Consider the following 13,981-nt stretch of genomic DNA (forward strand, 5'->3'; position numbering starts at 1 on the left):
TACCCCTCCCTCTTCGACTCCACCGGTCCGCCCCCAAAAAAACCCAATCCCAGATTTCCTTCGACGCCCTACAGTCGCCGATCGCCCTCATGAAATCGCCGTTCCCATCGGACAGCAGCAGCATTTCGTAGCCGATCACGAAGCAACCCAGCAAATTCCTTGAAGTCCTCGCCTAATAAGAAAAAAATGGATTAACTATTTTATTCCTTCATCTACCCATCCATCTACATGTCCTTCATCTAGCTTCCACCGATCCCATTTCCGTTTCGATCTGCCATCTCTATTGACTGCGAACTGTTGCGGTCTTTAATTGGGAATGTGCGTAGAGTTTCGGTGTTCACACCTGCTCGGGTGGCCACACCACCTCCTTCTCTTTGTCTACCTTTTCTGGCTCCCACAGGCTTCTTTAACTTCTTTAGTTTCGCTCTATTTATGGCTATGCCATTAATTTAATGAGTGGGCCATGCTGCCTCCGGCTGTCGATGTCGTCAGAGGCATGGTTCACAGAGGGGTTGATGGGTTGCAGGTAGAGAGAGGGTTGACGGGAAGGGGGAAGCCGCTGACAAAGCCTTCACATCCATCATCACCTCCCAAAAAGGCCGTAACTCAGGCCGTTTCCTCAATAATTCCACTCCAGCTCCCCAAAACTTCGAAATCCAAGAGAATCCCGTTCTAGGAAATGCTTCAACGTCACTATATATGGAATCTATGTGGGTCCGTAGCGTTTCGAGCTGGGAGACGACGGAATTGCCGTTATTGCTTCTGGAGTCACCTGCAATGTGAGTATGAATTGGCACCATTCTCACATTACTTGGATTGCTGCTGCTGTTGTTTCGGAGGAAGGTCGTGCTTCGGTTCAGGTGTGGATTAATTTTGCTTTGTTACCTTTCTTTTCTGGTTTAATTTTCTACAAACTGATAGGTGAAGTTTGTATTGATTTTTATACTTGCAATTGGGTTTTAGCAATAAGGATGATTAAATAGAAATTAAGTTTCTTTATTGTACTTTATGCATGAATGGAGTTGGTTGGACATAAGAAGTAGGAACACAATTGCCTGGTATGATTATGCTGTTGGGGAAGAAACTGATGGCTATATGTTTGATGTTGGGAAGATTTGGTGGTGAAGCTTTATAAGAAATTAAGAATTGTTTATCAAAAGTTAAGGTTGTTTGCATGTAGGAGTTGTATAGAAGAATGAGGAAATTCTAATTAGATTTTGTCTGGGTTCAAGTATTTGAAGAAAGTGGGTTTTCTTAAGAGAAGAGTAGACTTGATTTTGGTTTGGATATATTATTGTTGAAGCAAATGTCTATTACGGCATAATCGACCTAAGAAATGAAAATGAGAATTGAATGAGAAATTTTGAAAGTCATTGCAAACACAAGATTTCTATTTTGAGTTTAACAAAATGGTGATATATAATTGGTTCGATCTCTTTGGAGGGTACGTAGGCAATCTAACTCGAAAGTTAGATGCAGCCAAAAGGTTAAATAAAATTAAATGGTGTATCATGTCTCCGAGTTTGGGATATGATATTTTTATGATCTGGTCTTAGTACAGACTTTACCAGATTTATAAATTATGATTTATGGCTTATGATTTACTACGATGACGATTTATAAATGTTGGATTCATTACCACTTAACTTTTTCTTCAACATATATGATGAATCCAATCCAGTCCAAGGTGTAGACCTTGAATCTTATGAGTAATTCAATCCAATCTAATCTGAAGAACAAAATAAGCTTCATTATGTCACCTCCCACATACATTCTAAAAACAGTTCAACTTTTTCATGCTAGCCAACTTCCCGGAACTAAGTTTAAAACGCAGCAGTTGCTATGATATGAGCTGAATTGAGCATGTTCTTGACTTGACTTGAATCTCAGAAGGTTCTTTGAAATAAATGGAAATTATTTCTACGAATAATACTTCTTTAAAATAAATGCATTGATGACCCAAATGTATAAATTTACTATTTCACAACTACTCCCCGGTCAAATGCTCATATCCATCCATAATCAGCAAATATTAAAAAATAGAACTGGAAATTTCAACATAATGATGGAGCAAAAGCATTGAACAAAGAATGAAAACACTCATTGACCTGAGAAATCTTGAGAGTTGTGTACAAATTAGTAATTAACTTTGTAGTGGGGATGGCTGGTGTTTTGTTATACTCTATACAAAGGCTCTTGATTGTTCCTAGTGGTTTGCTCTTGCCTAATAATCAGGTGAACAAAAAGGTTTATGTGGATTTACGTGTTGGTGATGTCATCCGTTTTGGGTTGTGAGTATCTTCTTATCTTAACTCTCACTCTGCAACGCGATTGACAATCTCTTCGATCTCTGTTTCGTTATCTCTTCAATCCCTGCTTTGTGAACTCTTCAATCCCTGCTTTGCGATCTCCGTTGTTCACCCTGCCGTCTCATCTCCGTTGATATTTCCACCAACCAATGAAGTGCCCGGAGTTTGAACGTGAAATGCCCAGGGGGCCGCCCAGTGCGAGGTAACTTTCCAGTGCAAGGTAACTTTTCTTTTTTTTTACTTTTCTGTGTGAAATGTCAATGTGGGTTTGACCTAATTACTGCAATTGATAAATTATTGGTTTTGGTTGATGGTTTACCTTGCGCTGGGTTTTAGTTGATGGGTTTTGCTTGCATTTGGTTTTGGTTGATGGCAGGTATATTTGATCTCCGTTGCACACCTCGCCTTCTCATCGCCGTTGCACACCTTACCAGAACTTGAATCAATGGTAATGTATAAATTGTATGTGTTGTCTGTTGTATCTCAGGTTGCATTATTTTTGTTATTATGTATATTCTTGATTCGTGATTGTAGATGAAGATGGCTGATATTGATACACACTATCTGTCTGTTTATGGTTTTCCATTTATTTAATTTGGATAGAGTTTGGAAAATTATCTTTGGTTGCTGCATCGGCGGCTTAGTCTGCTGCAAGTGTAGTCCAGGCAGGCACAAAAGAGATCACTTCTAAGGTATTTTTCTATCCACCCTGCTAATTTCCACGCACACTCTCTCTGTCTCTTTGTTGCATGCATTGTTCTTGATCTGATCATATTGTTTTCTTTTGTTGGAATTAATCTTGGATTAATGTTGCTTAATATGGAAGACCCATCCCATTTGATCACCTCCCCAATTTCATAATTTTTCTTGAAGTAGAAAGCTAACATGTTATGAACATAGTACTTAATTAGGTTTTGTTTTGGGATTGATTTTGTGGGTTTAGGATCTTGATTGGTTAAATGTCCTGCTTGGGCACTGAGAATTTTCAATTTTCCCAAAGCTTTGAATTGGAAGGGAAAATTCTTCTGATGTTTAATTGGAATGGGTATTTCAAAGATTGCATATTTTTTGCCATTTTCAGGCTTGGAAGCTCAAGAGGCTATGCCACTGGTATTTCAAATGGTAATCTTTAATTTTCAGCAAGTGATGGAGTAATTTCTTATGGATTTATTGGGTTTGGATACAATTGTTTTGGAAATTGACATACTTTTTTGTCTGTGATTAGTCCATGATTTCTACTGCCAGAACGTATCATCTGGCTAAATTATAGGACAGGTGTGTAATTCTTATTTTGATATTTTTTTCTCCTTTCTCTCTTTGATACTTTGCATGTGTATTGTACAAAGGTTTCTTTCTTCCCTTTTACCCCTTTTTTGGGATATTAGTTGCAAAATCTGTTTGGAGCATAGGTGTGAAATTTACAGGAGGGGTTAGTAAGTTAATTAGTTTGTGAAATCCCGTCCCCGGATTTCACTATTTAAAATTGCGTGTTCCATATTTTGTATTCTTATTTGTAGTTTTGATGCTTTTGTATTTGCGGTGTAGAATTTTTTTTAAAGTAAAAGGACGAAAACACCCTTAATGGACTAAACGGAATTTTTGAGGACATATTTGATGTGTATGTATTTTTCCATTTTTCTTTACGTATTTGGATAGTACTCGTCGATATGAGCGTGTGAGCGTAAACGGAATGTAATTTGGAGTTATAATGAAGGAGTTATTAACGAACGAAGTTAGGGGCAAAATGGTAATTTAATTATTAATCTGGAAGGCTCCAGATTTTCTGGAGCAAAGATCTGTGAAGCAACGTGTGTGGTTGTGATGGAAAGGAAATGAGAGAAAAAGGAGGGGTGCAGACCAATGAGGGGGTGGGATCGTATTATACTAGTGGCATCATATTATATTATACTTGTTTATTAAGTATCTTTTGATTTGTGCATTGAAAATGTTTGTGGAATGTGGTTTGATGTGTATGATTGGTATGATGTGATGAAATGTGAGGGCTAGTAGTGGACCGTTAACCCACTATTATGGGGATTAGTTGCTTTGATATCGTTTCATATCTTGGTTCGTTGACCTATTCTAAATTTAGTACTTGTGTTTTCTTTCATTTCGTTGAGCCTTTGTAAATTGAGCACTTGGTTCATGTTTTGTTTCTTCGAGCCGTTGATTTGTCCTTTGGCCTTCCACTAGGTTTCGTTGAGTGATTCGAAACTGAGTATTCGCTGGGGTTCCGTTGAGTGGTCCGGTTTCTTGCTCCGTCTGGATTCCGTTAAGTGGTTCGGAATCCCTTGTGATCTGTGATTCTGTTGAGTGGTCCGGAATCGTGTCCAGCTTGGATTTCATTGAGTGATTTGATATCCATTGTACTCCGTGATTCCGTTGAGTGGTCCGAAATCGTATCCACTCAGATTCCGTTGAGAGGTCCGGAATCCCTTCTACTCCGCGATTCCATTGAGTGGTCCGGAATCATATCCTGGTTTAGATTCCGTGGAGTGGTCCGGAATACCCTTTGGTGTCTTGGTTTTGTTGAGTGGTTCAAAACCCGATGTTGATGGATTTTGTTGAGTGGTCCAAAATCGCATCATTTGACTCATTGGTTCCTTGGATTGATTCATTTGAGACAACTTCAGAGATGTAGGCTTCGGCCGAACTATGTCGCTGTAGCCCTGGATTTCGGTGTATGGTATGTGTTATTGATTGATGTGATTGTGGAATGATGTTGGTTGTGATTGTTGTCATTATGATTAGACTCGTTGACCAGTATGGCTAGAGATTATTATTGCGCTTCGTCGATTACTCTTTGAGATGCTGCATGCGCTGAATTGTGTATTATGTTGAGACATGATGATATATGTGATGAATGTTCGAGTATAGCAAACGGCGAACTACGAATGGCTTGATCCCTGTTTAGGTTACGTAGGCAGTCTAACGAGGATGTTAGATGCAACCATAAAGTATACAAAAAATTATTACGTAGTTGGATCTCAAGTTGTGCTTTGCCCATATCCCAGAGGCGGGGTATGTTAGAGTTACGGGTATTTGGTGACTTCACGTGTCGTTCTTGAACGTATATTGGGATCAGGGCTTGACATAGTTAATTTGATTCTCTATGGATATGAGTTAGAGAACTCATTGCGATTTGCAGGGATAGACTAAAGACTTAGAAAACAATGTGTGTTTTCAGTATTTCTCACGCCATTGAGGCACAAATGTTGTTCTTGCATTAATTATTTTTCTTTATATCGAAATTGAATAAATTTAATTTTCCTTGATATCCAAATATATTAAAGTAATTGTGATAGAAGTTTGTTTATGTCTGCTTTCCAAGATTCATTTTTTTGTTTACCAGAGATCTCACTCCGTTTGTGATGTGCTTTTTAGCTAACTGAAAAAAGAAAGGCTTTTTATTCTTTGGTTTTCAGAACTTCATTTACCATTTACAATTCAACCCCACAATGCCAAAGTACAAGAGAAACAAAGATTGGAGGTAATTTTTGCTCTAACTTCTTTGGATTTTAACTGAAAATAGTTTCTAAGACATCTATTGTGCATTTGGCCAGTGTTAACTCCTGAATCGATTAAAAAACATTCCGTAGGGGCTGCGCCACCATTCAATTACTCTTGGGCACCTGAGGATGGTGTGATCATATGCTTCACTTTCGCGTACAACTGTACAAGCTCTCTCTACTCTGTTTATTTGTTCTAAAAGATTTTGTAATTGATGTTGCATCAATGTCATTGTAGTATTAATCCCTAAATGTATTTTGTTAATGTAAAGTTTATAGAATACAAATGCAAACTGAAACACTTATTTTTCCATGTGTATTCAGCTGCTTTGATTGGTTCCTCAATTATTTAGAGATCGGTGTGTTCAATTGTGGTTTTGCAGAATTTTTTGTATTAATTGGACGACAGTGATCCTGACACGGCAGATCGTCTTCTTGATGTTGACTGTTCCTCGGTTTGAATTGATTGAATGGCGAATGACTGAAAAATACCGTTGCATCACCACGGAAAATGAGCTGTCCAGTGTGAGCATAATCCATGGAGGTAATCTCATTGTCGAACATTTTATGAATGACTCTCCCAATGCTGAAATTGAAAACCTCAAATATAGATGTAGAACTTCCACCAATCAAATACAATCAATTAAATTGATAATATCCTTGCAACCCTATAACATTATTGGAATAAAAAGAAAATTAGCTCATGTTTCAGGAAAAAAAATAAACAAAAATCAAAGTAGCAATAAGAACTTTTTGTGTGGGGATGTCTGATGAGATGTTCGATTATGATTGTAAATTTGTAATGCAATGCATGTGATGACTGATGTATTGTTTATCTTATCAAGAGCAGTTAGATCTTTAGTTATAAAGTATGAATCCGTATTCATATTAATTTGAGATCGAAGATGTTTTTTAAATTAAAAGAAAGAGTTATAAAGTAAAAATGGCTGCATGACCATTGGACCAGAGGACCACATACTCTAACGATATATGATGAAAAGTACTCATTGTTCTCTTTTTCATTTTCTAATTGTTCTCTTTAAGGTATAATATGAAAATCTGATTTCAAAATCGTGTTTTTTTTCCTTCAGAGAAAATTTGGGCTATAAGAGCACAATGCAAAGCTTCCTGTAAACATGGGAAAAAACCAAGGCACAGTTACAAGCGAGGTAGTTCAATCTTTCATTTTCGTTTGCTATTAGTACTTCCTCTCCGAGTATTAGATTTCTTGCAATTTTACTTTTACAGTGCTCTTATAGTTTGCCATTTAGTTTCGAGATGCTTTAATTTCTTATTACATATGGGAGCAGTAGTTCATGTGTGTGAATTTTTGTTTCGCTGTGTTTGGGGTTCAAAAGTGAATGCATTACTTAGGGATGACTGTCAGCTTATCCCACTTATCTTTTACGTTTTGACTTTATTCATGTGCTGAATTATGGTTTCTCTCTGAAGAACTAAAAATGGCAAGCAAACTAAAAAGCAATTAGATTATGAAATGGGTACTTTGGTTTCTCATCATTTCTTTGTTTTGTAATTTTCATTTATTCATGTTCTTTTGACAACGTATTCAATTGTATTTTTTGGTTTTCCCTGCTTCGTTTATTTTATGCTTGCGTGTTCTTTTGTATGCCAAGCTATGCATGAAGCTTTGTTGTTGTTCTCAACTAAGAGATATAATTTCATGGATTATGTTTTTAAAGTCATACAAAATATTTCTTGAGGATAAAATGTATTTGGCGGTACCTGTTTTCACTACAAATAGGATGCATTTTTTTCATAGAAGAAAAGAATGGTGAGTTGCCAAAATTTAATTCTTCATCTTGATTTCTTTCATGATGCTTTTTCTTTTATTTTATTTGAAATTGAACATCAAGTACATGCCAAATGGTGTGAGAATGGAAACTGATGAGGGCCTGCAATTGGTGTATTGATAGCAGGGATAACTAAGTATTATCATTGGGGATGGCTGCCCAAAAAGGGCGGTCTGCAAACCCCATTGGCCCTGTATCTTAAGGTTTTCCTCTTTCTTCTTTCCTCCTCATTTGGGAGCATATATTTTTGGCTAATTGCCATTTTTTAATTACTTACCGGTACTTTAGTTTTCAATCTAGGCCATTCAGTCAATTGCTTTCTCAAATTATTGTATTTTAAGTAAAAAATTATTGGGTTGGTTAGAATTTCAATTTGGGTTTGATTTTTATGCTTTCAGACTTCCAGTCCACAGTTGAGAGACAAGGAAAAGTTTAGGGTTTTTGTTTGGCCATAATTGACGAAGTAAAGGTAAGTCCTTTCCCATTTGTGGTATGTTGTATTACTCTTTTCTTCTCAATTTTAATTGTTTATAGCAATCAGTTTCCCCAATTTTCCTTTGTTTTTCTCTTATGAATATTTTTTATTAGGCATTTTATGTCCTAATTCCTTGGTCACTTTTCACCAACTAATTGGTTTTGCTATGATAGTCCTTTGTCTATTTATATATCCTAATCGTTTTTCTGTTTGTCCTAATGATTTTTGTGTTCTATCTTTTCTGACTCGGATGATATTGATCAAATGAATTAGTTAGAAACTGTTAAGAAAATTACATTAGTTCCATTAATATGTTGATCAAATGAATGAGTTAGAAGCTGAAAATTAATTAGTTTCTTACTGCTTTTATTACTGAACTGATTTTGTATATGTGTAGTGCTTTATTTTCAAGGATATTTCTCTCAACATCATGTGAATGTAAAAATAATCGATTTGAGGGAAAATGTAGACATGGCTATTATCATATTTGGATGTTTAATTATGCAGTGGTATTGAAGCTAAGCAGCCTAACTCTGCCATTTTAAATTGAGCTTGAGTTTAGCGTATTAAGAACGATGAAAGAGTTTAAGATCGAAGTGGAAGCTATTTGCCATGTTCGCCATAAGCTATATCTTTCATTGCTTTTCAATTAAGCCTACTGATTCACCTGAAATTCCCAAAATCATAGGCAATGCTTCAACTTTCTCAGATTCTCCTCCAGTTCAAGTCAATTTATTATTCCTCAAATTTTTAGGCCAATTTGCAATCTTTCTGTCTTTGGATTATAGGGTTTTTTTACTTCCTTATTTGTGCTAATTTGTAATCTCTTGGTAGATCTTTACCTCTATTTTTACTTCCTTTCTTGGTGTGATTTTTGAGTGAAATTATTGACTATTTTTGTGAAATGGGTGATTTGTGGATGCTGGTTTTAGTTTAATAATGCTGTTTACGTGTAAAAAATTCCTAATTCGTGTCTTGATGCTGCCATTTTTAAATCAAAACTTACACTAACACATTCATGGAGTTTTTGTGCTAATCATTTATCTTCCCTGTTAATTTTTTTTCCAAAAAGTTGACTTATTAATTTTGTGTTTGTAGTATTAGTTTATAGGTAGACACGCCAACATGCTTATCGATGACGAGTAAGCTAATTTTGATATTGTGACAATTAGCAGAATTAAGAGTCATGGCATGTGCCACGCCCATATTTCTCCCTCTCTCTCTGTTATTACTTTTCCTTTGTCAATGTTAGTTTCTCATTTCGGTTGTTAGTTTGAGACTTACTAACATTAGTTGTAGTTTGCAGTTTGTACATACTGATTTGGCGTTTTATTCTAGATTTTGCGTTCTTTCTTATCTAATTAGTGAGCATTTTGTACGACATAGGGAGCATTAAGGAATTTGATTCTCCCTAACAGATTATTTGTGTTTGCACAACAGGTTATTTATTCACCTTCAAGCGACACAAGATGTGGTCCTATTCATTTAACTTGAAAGCAATTTAAATAATACCTTAGGTACGTAGTTGGGACTCGCAAAACTCATTGGTGTGTAAACTCAGTTATAGACTTATAGTATTTGTCCATAACAAAATATTTAAATTTTATTGCATAAATCTGATTTTTGCTTGCGTAAACTTAGGATGGATTGCTTCTTGGAGTCATTTCTATACAATACAATGCTCCGAGGGGCAAAAATACAATGCAATCATCATTTATAGATAATCTCGGCCTACCTTTTTGTAAAAAAAATATATTTTGCAAGTTTAAAATTGCTCATTTTGCACCACACTAGCGGTTTGATTGCTATCAAATTGGATGTGTGTTTTCTCTTGATTTCAATTCTTGGTTCTATCCATTTTTCACCCTTATTAATTCCCAAATCATTTGTCATATAGATTGACATAAAAAAAATAAAAACAGAGAGACAATTACAGAGTGTATGCTGATGCTGCACGCACTACCCAGTCTGCCATCAACAATGGTGGAATGCTTCACCAGGTACACAGTACACTCATTCCCCTTATAATTGGGTGTAGTATGAAAATTTTCAAACTGGTAAATATCATTTGGTTCTGTTTGATTGATTGTTTATTTTGGGTTTTTCTTTATAATGCAGTAAATGATTGCTCCTTCAGCTGTAAAATTTGACCTCTGTAAATTTCCAGGTTATTCTGGGACTTTGTCAACAACGCAGAGTTGTCTTCATGGCGCACCACCATTCCGTGCAGCATAGCTCGATAGCAGTTTTAGGTGAGTCTCAATTGTCTACATATGATTTTTCTTTAATTTGTTCATTTTCTTTCAAATTTGTGTGCAAATATTTTTGAAGCCCAAGTGATTCAAATTTCAAATTTATGTGTAAATTGACAAGTGTGGGTGTAGACACCCAACATGACTTTTACATGGTATTGCCATCTGGTTTTTGACAGAATTATATTGGGGACTGTCCAAATTTTGGTTTAGCTACAGATGAAGCAAGATCAAAAGGTTATAAATTAGAGGTATAATTTAATTTTTATATTTGATGCATCGTTAGATTAATGAATACAGTAGGAACATTGACTTGGCATATGTGCTTTCGTTCATTTTTTAGAATGGAAAACTGAATTTTTTGTGTTTATGAGTGTATATACTCAGTACTTATTTTAATTACAGTGGACGTGATTGAAAATTATAGAGAATTAATATAAGTTTACACACCGAAAGAAATAGATCGAAAATAGCATTATTTTGTAGTAAGGAAAATTAGGGTTTCAATTAAAGGATGGCAGGAGGAGGAAGACCTTTTGGAGCAAACATCAACTTGGGCAGTTGTCAATGTTTGTTTTGTTTTGGTTTTGGTTTTGATCCACATCGAATATTTCCTTCATTTAATCGGAAAGGTTTCCTTTCACATGTAATTAGGTTAATTTCATCTTATGAAGTCACTTTCGGGTTTATTATGAATGCGAAATGAGGTATTTTAATTAAATTTTAATTGCACTCCTTGCAGTGGTTGACAAAGAGAAGCAAAAGAGCTCTCTATGAAGCTCTTGAGAATATAGTATTAGGGTTCCTATCTTTGCTTCTAACAGTAGGACAAGACCGCATTTCAGATATGTGTACATCGAAGGCTGTTGAAGCAACTTGGCATCCATGCAATAATAAGCAAGATGTCAAATCAGACAAAGCCAAAGATAAGAGTGGTGCTTCAGATGACAACTCCCGCAGAAGGCTTCTCTCAGCCTTGGATTCCAGTGGGGGGTGGCCGATGTGAGCTGCTGGATATGACAAATGTGCAACCAAGGTGTACTGAATTGTCAGCTCAGTTGAATGTATATAAAAGCCAAGTTACACATCTTATCGACCTCATTCACTCATGTGTCCCTCTATTCATTCATGATTGTGTTGAATTTATTCAGGTTAAATGTGTCTTATTCATGCAGTTACGCCTGAAACAGTTGGTTCCCATCGTAACGTGCGGGCTTATTTTCTAGTAACTCTCTATACGTGAGTTATGAATATGATCATCATCCGAAACTGGTTTTACTTATGGCCATTTCTTAGTAAAAATCTGCTCCAACCAATAATTTTAGCATGACTGGATGATTATTAATGTCATTATATTTGAGATTACAATGACATTAATAAGAAGTTAAAGTTAATGACCTGACTAAACCTTTGGAAACATTATCTCAGTATCCTTTTTCTCAAGGCATTTACGAAAAGATGACTTAACATAACCCAAAATTCGGTATTCCCTCTTCAATACCTCAGAGACTGCATTGATTCTCTATCGATTAATGATTCAAAATACACAATCCCACAATCGAAGAAAACCGTATAAAAAGGAATAACTCAAAGAGCTCATATACATACCATAAAAAAATTAAAAGAAAGGCCTTTTCCGTTTAGCCGAGCACCTTCTTTTGACATTTGAATCACACCGGTTTCTATCTACCCGACTAAGAATGGTCGGAAGCATCACCTTAACTGCAATCCCGACGACGTATCTTCGCGTAAGATTCTGGCATGTGTTGCACAACAACCACCTGGCATGCCTGAGTGCTAAGAAATTAGCCCCATGAACCCATCGGTCACATTTCCTGCACAAAAATGCATCGTCTGCTAGGCAATACAATGAAGCCCTTGAGTTGCACAGTTCACAGCAAACCGACCCTCCTGAAGGAATGAGAATTGGTGACCGGCGGAGGCCACTCTCTTGTACTCCTTTGCACATTTTAAAATCTCAAATTTTATATTGTATGACAATGGCCAAGAAGTTGGAACCAAAAAAAGCCATTTATAAGGAACGTTTGGGTTGGGATGTCAACACAGTCAAATTGTTATTCCTTTTCTTAAGTTCCACCCTTCCAATTTTTTAATTTTTTTTTTTCCTAATTTAAACTTGTGATTCAGAAAAAAACTTGGTCTATATATAATTATTTATAAAATAGGTCCTATTAAATTAATCAAGTTTACCACTAGTTTTGACAAATTAGAAACCACTAATTTGAAAGAAAAAAAAGAAGAAGATAAACATGATTAAGCTAGAAGCAAGCTTTATGAGATGACTTGGTGCAAGATTTTGAGCCATAATTTTCTTGGTGAGTTGTTAACCGGTCAATTTTGATCACTAGAGAAGAAAGCTTTCGTTTGTAATTGTATGGCCTAGAATTAAAGCCTTCTTCAAATTGGGATTCATAGAGCTTGTATGCATGTAGAAGATGTCCTTGTCCACATATTGTTTATTGGGTTGACACATTAAACCATTAGTTACAGACCACTAAATACACTACTTAGAGCATTGGTTACAAAATATTAAGATAAGAGGTTATGGACATTATTGTAGTTATCCACATTCCATACATTTACAATCAGATGATATTCTTTTTATATGTAAAGTTACCATTTAACGGTGAAGAATCAAACGAACTCGTTTGAAAGTACTTTTAAAATGGTTGAATGAGATTTTGGTGAAAATATTTTTTGAATCAATCCTTAGCGAAAATGCAAATAAATCTTGGAAAAACACTTAAAGTACTTATTGCAAAAAACTTTTCAAGTGCCTTTGAAATCCAAAAATATTTTCTTTAAAAACGTTTTCAGTTATTTTAAAAGGATTGTCAAATGAGCCCTTATAAGTTTATTAAGGTCAATCTTAAATATATAGAAATATTAGAGAAAACTAAGCACTGAAATAGAATGGTAAGCTAATATAACCAGTTCTTGTTCGATTGAAATGCTTATCTTCTTTACTTTCCCAATTGCATTTGTCACCTCCGTATTCATACTCTCGATGAAAATGTTTTAATAATGGTTGAAACTTAATGGAAACTTATCTAGTGCTCTCACTACCTTTAGTCCATTAGTCAATAAATAATCAAGATTAGAGAATGATGTCAATCACTAACAATTTTTAACCAAGCATGATAGTCTTGCCTTCCCTTTTATATTTCTATTTATATTTATGAGGGATAGTCATGGCCTAAATAGATGTTGTTCATCAACAACTTCTTAACCAAGTAATACTTCCCTTCCCATTGTTGAGAGAGTTACCAAATTCAAATCCCCTTAATCCGTTGGAGATCGAAACTTACGTATAATAAGGATGATCATTACGGTGGATCTCTCAAGCTAATCATGCACTATTATGAATTTTAACTTTTCTACATAAAAATATATGACTAACTTGAGATATACCGCTAATAATGGATAAAATGAGAGTTAATTTAACCATCACGGGATGACCTAGTGGTTATAAACGAATTTCAAATAGGTATTTCACATTGCACATCCTGAATTTGATTCCTGACGTTGATGAATCGTACGATCATGATTAGAAAGAAACTAAAATATCTCTGTGAATCTTTCTGACTCTAAAATAATAGAATGA

At 35.5% G+C, this 13,981-nt stretch overlaps 1 long non-coding RNA gene across 1 annotated transcript; it reads left to right on the forward strand.

Annotated features, from left to right (window-relative positions):
* LOC137708622 (uncharacterized) lies at positions 1-11,656 on the forward strand. The gene is made up of 16 exons (XR_011064818.1): positions 1-860; positions 2,236-2,511; positions 2,686-2,757; positions 2,844-3,001; positions 3,391-3,431; positions 3,535-3,584; positions 5,735-5,799; positions 5,873-5,975; positions 6,202-6,362; positions 6,910-6,987; positions 8,028-8,098; positions 9,545-9,621; positions 10,002-10,104; positions 10,272-10,356; positions 10,536-10,607; positions 11,099-11,656. It is a non-coding gene; the product is annotated as an uncharacterized lncRNA (long non-coding RNA).
* The last annotated feature ends 2,325 nt before the right edge of the window (positions 11,657-13,981 follow it).

The sequence above is a fragment of the Pyrus communis genome, chromosome 11 (genome assembly GCF_963583255.1).
Source record: "Pyrus communis chromosome 11, drPyrComm1.1, whole genome shotgun sequence".
NCBI classification, from domain to species: Eukaryota; Viridiplantae; Streptophyta; class Magnoliopsida; order Rosales; family Rosaceae; genus Pyrus; species Pyrus communis.